At 44.7% G+C, this 6,927-nt stretch overlaps 1 non-coding gene across 1 annotated transcript; it reads right to left on the bottom strand.

Annotated features, from left to right (window-relative positions):
* Positions 1–5,571: 5,571 nt before the first annotated feature.
* Positions 5,572–5,643, bottom strand: TRNAQ-UUG (transfer RNA glutamine (anticodon UUG)). The gene has a single exon. It is a non-coding gene; the product is annotated as a tRNA-Gln (tRNA).
* Between the last annotated feature and the right edge of the window lie 1,284 nt (positions 5,644–6,927).

Below are 6,927 nucleotides of genomic sequence, written 5' to 3' on the forward strand. Positions count from 1 at the left end.
AATTGGATGATCAGAAAGTGAACAAATTATGATGTGTTTTTAAATAAACTTTCAAAATTGAAAAGCAGATTAGGGTATGGATGGCAAAGTGGTTGAATCCAGAAAATTGGTGTATTTTCCATAAATGCAAACCCAGTCTTTCAAATTATTTTGTTATATTATCAGGGGTGAAATGTAAAAATGTTTGCTATCGGTTCTGTGGGCGTGGCTTGATGGATGTGGCTTGATGGTCATGTGACCTGGTGGGTGTGGCCAACTTGATGACACTCACTGTTAGAGCCAGGAGCTGCACATTTTGAAGGACATTCTGCCCTTCTGAAGCCCCCAACGCTTTGAGTTTCCCTCCGCCACCCAAGCGAACATCGGAGCCTTCTCTTGTCCCACTCTCTTGCCCCACTCTCCGGAGAGCCGTGCATCCCCCCCACCAATCCTCTGTATAAACTGGCTGCCCCGTTTCTGCAAAGGCAGAGCCTCCGCCTCCCGGTAGGGCAATCTAAAGAGGGGAGGGGGATGCTGCAGAAAAGGCAGCCTTCCACCCGTGCCTCCCATGCTGGCTCCGCGGGACTTGGGGCTCCAAAGCAGCCCACTGGTTCCCACCCAGCCACCTACCTACTGGCGCTTCTTGGGATCTCGGCCCATGGAGTCCGGTGCTCCGAGGGAAAGAGGTTCAGCCACGGTGCATTTGAGAGGGGTGGAAGCTGCCGGCAGGGGGGCAGCCCCCCGCACAGGTAGTGGGCCAGGCCCAGCCACGCCACCGTGGAGCCTGCAGCACTTTTCCTTCAGCCTGGGCAGTGGCATGGGCAGATGCAGCCCCAGCCAAGGCTGCCCTGGTTGAGCGATCACCGTGCCTCCGCAGCAACAGGCATGCCGAAGCCACCTTGCCAGCCTTCATTGCCTCCATGCGCTGCGTGTGGAAGCGGCCATTACTACCACTCTCGCCACCATCCCATCCCACCTGACTGCAGAGTGCAGACATCCACCTACCCAAAGCAACCCCGCCATTTGCTTTCATTTCGCGGCAGAAGAAGGAAGAAAGCAAAATGCTGCTGTCTTTCTCCTGCCGCGAGAAGGTAGGTGGTAGGTAAACATCTGCACTCTACAGCCACACGGGATGGGATGGTGGCGAGAGCGGTGGTGACGGCCCTTTCCATATGCAGTGCATGGAAGCAATGAAGGCTGGCAAGGTGGACTCGGCAATCCTGTTGCTGCGGAGGCGCAGTGATTGCTCAACCAGGGCAGCCTTGGCTGGGGCTGCATCCGCCCGTGCTGCACCCTAGGCCAAAGGGAAAGCACAGTGGGCTGTGTGGTAGCGCGACTGGACCTGGCGAAGGTAGGCAGCAATGGCGGTGGGGGGGGGGGCAGAGCTTGCTTGGGCTCTCCCGCCATCCTGGAACTGCGCCACACCAGAGAGATCTCCTATACGGCCATAGTGCGACAGGGGAGTGTGTGTATGTGTGTGAGGAAAAGAGGCAGCGATGAAGCCCTGTCACCTGGGAGAGGACCGCAAAGGGACACGATCATCAGAATCTGATGATTGTGTGGCTCAGCTGGGCATGGTGGAGGGATGCAGGGATTTTTGCTACTGGTTCTCCGAACCACCTGTTGCCATCGCTACGGGATCGGGCAATCCGGTCCGAACCAGGAGCATTTCACCCCTGTATATTATTCAAATTATTCAAATTTCAAATTATTTTGGGTGACCTAAATGAAAGCAGACTTAAGGAAAGAGCTACCAAAATATTTTCAGCATATCAATTGTCTTACAAGAGGCAAGAATAATTTAGACCGGGGTCCCCAACCTTTCGGACCTCAGGGATCACTAAATTCATAATTTTAAATCCTGTGGACCACTAATGTGATCTGCCTAATGACCAGCTGGGTGGGCATGGCTAGGTGGTCATGTGACTGGGTGGGCATGGCCAACTCCTTGCCTCCCCACCCAGGCTCCTTAGGGCCCCAACAGGAAACAGTTGTTGAAGCTAAGCAGCCACCACGAGAAAGAGTTGGCAAAACAGTTGGCTCAGTTTAAATTGGATCTGACGGAGAAGGAAGCTCAGCAGAAGCACCTCACTGAGGACTACAAGCATAGGCTTTCCAAGCAGAGAGAAGACCTGCAGGAGTGCAAGGCCAGGTACCAGCGCCTGGAGGCTCAGCGGGCTGAGATGGTCAGCCAGTTCCAGGCCATGATGCAGTCCCAATAGAACAAGGCCCTCTGGCTCTTCGCCACCAGTGGCACTTCCTTCTAGCCTTTGGCCAAAGTCCTGCACCAGGAGGCTGAAGCAGACCTCAAGGCGGAATCTCTGCCCTTCTCCAACCCACACAAAAAGACCCCGAAGGAGGAGACTCTCTGCAGCAACACAAGCATTCATTGCACATATTTGGCCCAAGGGCCGTACTTTGAGGACCCCTGATTTAGTGCAATATAAAAAATGTAAATAATTTTTCTGCAGATCACCAAAATTTTCTCACGGACCACCAGTGGTCCACAGACCACCAGTTGGTGACCACTGCTTTAGACCATTGCTAAACAACATTAAAAGATGCTTATTGGTCTTTACCATGAGCAGCTGTTGGACACTCTGATCACTGCATGATTTACCTTGTACCTGCTTACAGACAAAGACTAAAAACCATTAACCAACAATTAAATCAGTGAGGACTTTGACTCAGGAAACAAAGCTAAAAATACAAGCATGCCTTAATTGCACTAACTGGAATGTTTTTGAAGATATCTCTGCAGACTTGGAAAAACTCACAGATACTGTAACATCATATGTCAGTTTTTGTGAAGACCTATGTGTGCCAACCAGAAACCTGAGAATATACAATAACAATAAAACTTGGTTCACAGCTAAACTTAAGCAGCTATGTCGTTCCAAAGAGGAAACTACAGAAAAGGCGAGAGAATCCTGTACAATCAGGCCAGAAATGTATTAACAAGGGAAATCAGAGCAGCAAAAAGAAGCTACTCTGAAAAGCTAAGGAATCAGTTCTCAACAAATGAACTAGCAAACATGTGAAAAACTCTTTAAAATATCATCGGTTACAACAAATCTTCTTCCCAAACTGAAGGAAATCAACAACTGGCAGATGACCTTAATGTGTTTTACTGCAGGTTTGAGAGAAAACTACTACCACTTATCTCCACAATCCCCATCTCAGACACACCAACAACAGTTAAGCCTCCTACAACCTACCCTATCCCATTGGGCCCACCACCCTTGGTGATTACAGAGAATGAGGTGCAAAGCCTATTTCACAGACAAAAGCCAGGAAAAGCACCAGGTCCAGACAAGATAACTTCTTCTTGCTTAAAAACTTGTGCTGACCAACTGGCCCCCATCTTCATCAGCATCTTTAATAAATCACTAGAAATGTGCTATGTTCCTTCCTGCTTCAAATGCTCCACTATCATATCAGGACTGAAGAAACCCTCCATGAAGGAACTGAATGACTTCAGACCGGTTTCTCTAAAATCTGTAGTTATGAAGACCTTTGAAAGACTAGTGGTTGGCCATCTGAGAACAATCACGGATCCACTGTTAGACCCCTTGCAATTTGCCTACCGAGCAAATAGATCGACAGATAATACTGTTAATATGACTCTGCACTATATTCTACAACATCTTAATCTCCAAAGACCTATGCAAGGGTCCTCTTTGTAGACTTCAGTTCAGCATTCAATACCGTCATTCCAGATATTCTTCTAACTAAACTAAATCAGCTAGCTGTACCTAACCACACTTGTAAATGGATCATAAGCTTCCTAACAGCCAGGATTTTGCCTAGGTGAAGCTAGGCAAAATCACTTCAGATACCTGCACAATTAGCACAGGAATCCTCCAGGGCATGTGCTCTCTCAACTTCTCTTCTCTCTAAGCACCAATGACTGCATCTCAAAAGATCCCTCATTGAAATCCCTCATTGAGTAATGTCTGTGTGTGCCTGGGGTTGTGTTATAAGTTGAGAGATACAGGTCTTTCTGTCATCCACAACTAAGCTAAAAATAAAACCCATTGTTATCTCTCAGGTAACTGAAATGGTAAACCCAAGTAAAAAACCACCCAAATCTTGTATTTGGAGACCAAATCCATCTAAAGCAGTATTTTTCAAACTTGGCATCTTTAAGATATGTGAACTTCAATTCCCAGCATTCCCCAGCCAGCATGCTTGGAACTGCAGTCCATACATCTTAAGTTGCCAAGTTTGAAAAACACTGATTTAAATCAGATGAAAATGCAGTCACGTACCATTATAGGCACTCAAACTCGAACAGTACATAACTTCCCTTCCTTTTTATAAACTGCATCCAAGTACCACAGGATAACAATGTTTCTTAAAAAAAAGTTGAAGTAGCTACCTGAGAAGGTCATCCGTCCAAAAGTGATAACCATAAAAGTTAATCCTTTAGAAAAAGTCCTTCCCATTCAGAAATGTTCCATTCATATGAAAATATTTACAGACCCCTCGCATCCTGGACATAAATTATTTCAACTCCTACCCTCAAAACGACACTTATACTCCACATCAGAAAAACTAGACACAAGAACAGTTTTTCCCCAAACTGAACAAATAATTCCCTCAACACTGTCAAACTATTCACTATTAATCTTCTCATCATTCTTATCACACATCTTTTCCCACTATAACTATGTTGCTTGTATTTTTATAATTAATCTTTACAATTGTTTTGTTTCCTAGTATGAGTTCATTGCTTATTAGTAACCTATGACTATCACTAAGTATTGTATCTTATGATTCTTGATTAATTGTATTTTCTTTATGTACACTGAGAGCATATGCACCAAAGACAAATTCCTTGTGTGTCCAATCACACTTGGCCAATAAAGAATTCTATTCTTTAGTAAACCAAATCTGATGTTTAAAAAGACCAGATACTACCGAACGGGAATGACCAGAGTGAGGGGAATGGAGGCTAAAGCCAACAGCATGATGTCTCGACACTTAAGGACTTAAGTAAAATTGTAGTTTTAAGGAAGCTGATACTTCCAAATTTCCCGTTTTGCCCCAATCCTGACATTGCTGCAGAAGAAAAAAAAAAAAAATCAAATATCTGCATTTTAATTCACCAGTTCAGTTACATACGGTAAAAGAGATTGAGTTTAAATTGTCCTTTTTTTAATGCATCATCGAAGGTAAGATAATGAGAGGATAGGAGGGGAAAAAATAAAAATTGTAGACAGAGATGCACGTGTCCAAAATATGTAAAAGCAGGAACTGCAGACTAAAACAGGATGTTTTTTTTTCCTTCACTGTTGAAACTCAAATTGCATTTCCCATTTTAGCCAATAGTTGAACGCAGCTGCGCGCTGACCAATGAGAATCAGAAAAGTCTTTCGGCAGGTCTCCGATTTAGACCGCACCCCCGCCCATTCCACCACTAGGCGAATGAAGTATTCATGCGCAATAGCCACTTAGGTTGGTCGCGGGCACAAAACGCGCTCTCTTCGCTGCTGTTCTACGGGGGGAGGGAGGGGACACATTTTTGCAATTGACAGGTTTTTCCAAAGAGTCTCTCAAAGTTTGAACTCCTAACAAAAATGCCACGCGAGGTCCCACCGAGACTTGAACTCGGATCGCTGGATTCAAAGTCCAGAGTGCTAACCATTACACCATGGGACCTGTTAATTTAGAGGTGAAACGGGAAGCTTTCTGAGTCCTTTCTAGCAGTTGTATTTTTGATTACCGACATTGTATTTTTAGGTGCAATCTACCAAGTAACAAAAAGCATCTGCGGGAACAGGCAGCAAAACGCGGACGTGGTTGCCATAGCAGCCGGACAAACAGAAGCTAACTTTCTCGCGCGCAGACCTGCGACCTTGGCTGTTCAGCTGCATCAGTGTTGAGACCACAAACTCTCATAATACCCCGGAGCACATGCCGGCTTGAAGCTAATCTGGTAGAGAGCGGTGACTGGAAGAAAAGCGAGGAGGGAGATGGAAGCTGCCTTCCAGTTTATTGAAAAAGGCACATTTCTGGGGATACAGTTCTCATCATGGCGAGACCGATCAGCCTTAAACTAGGAGGAAGGGCAGCACACACGGACGCACAATTGTTAGCCAAGCTGGAGGATCAGCGCAGGACTTGATAGTTTTCCATATATCTCGTCGGAAAAAAAGCTGACTTTTGCTACTGAATCTCTCTTAAATTCCAATAAACTGCTGAAAACTCTTGTAGCTGGAGGTATACCGTAAAATATCCAATTGTAGGCTACTTACATAGATAACATATATTAAAAAGCAGTGAGCATGATCCAATGACGAATGAGAACACATATAACAAAATTAACTTTAAAGTATTATTTAAAAAAAGATGAATACAGATAATGGTACAATGTCTTGACTTTTAACCATTTGTTTAGTAACCACTTGAAATTGCAGTGATACTAAAAAATGTGATTTAAAATCAGTCCTTCCACTTAATGACTGTTGCAGCATCCCCTTGGTCACATGATAAAAATTCTGGTGTTTGGCTACTGTCATGTATTTATGACAATTGCTATGTCCCTGGCTTGTGTGTGACTGACACTTGCAAACTTCCCAGACAGCCTGCATTTACAACAAGTAAAGTCAATGGAAGAAGCTGGATTCACTTAATGACTGCATGATTCCCTTAACAACTGCAATAATTTGCTTTTAAAAGATTGTAAAATTGGGCACAATGCACTTAGTAATCGCCCTGCTTAGCAAAAGAATTTCTGGTCCCAATTCTGGTTGTAAATTAAGGATTACCTATAATGTGCCGATGGTAGCAGAAAATGGCAAATGGGAGACTATTTTGAGTCCTTGCCCAAAAGAAGTAACAGTAAATAGAAATCCCACTCCCCACCCAAAAATTTCTTCAAGATTGGATAAATGAAGATCTGCTACAATCCTTACATTGGGAGCAGCATAATAGCATATGGCT

Source organism: Pantherophis guttatus, chromosome 4 (genome assembly GCF_059756535.1).
Source record: "Pantherophis guttatus breed Tessera chromosome 4, ASM5975653v1, whole genome shotgun sequence".
Taxonomy (NCBI): Eukaryota; Metazoa; Chordata; class Lepidosauria; order Squamata; family Colubridae; genus Pantherophis; species Pantherophis guttatus.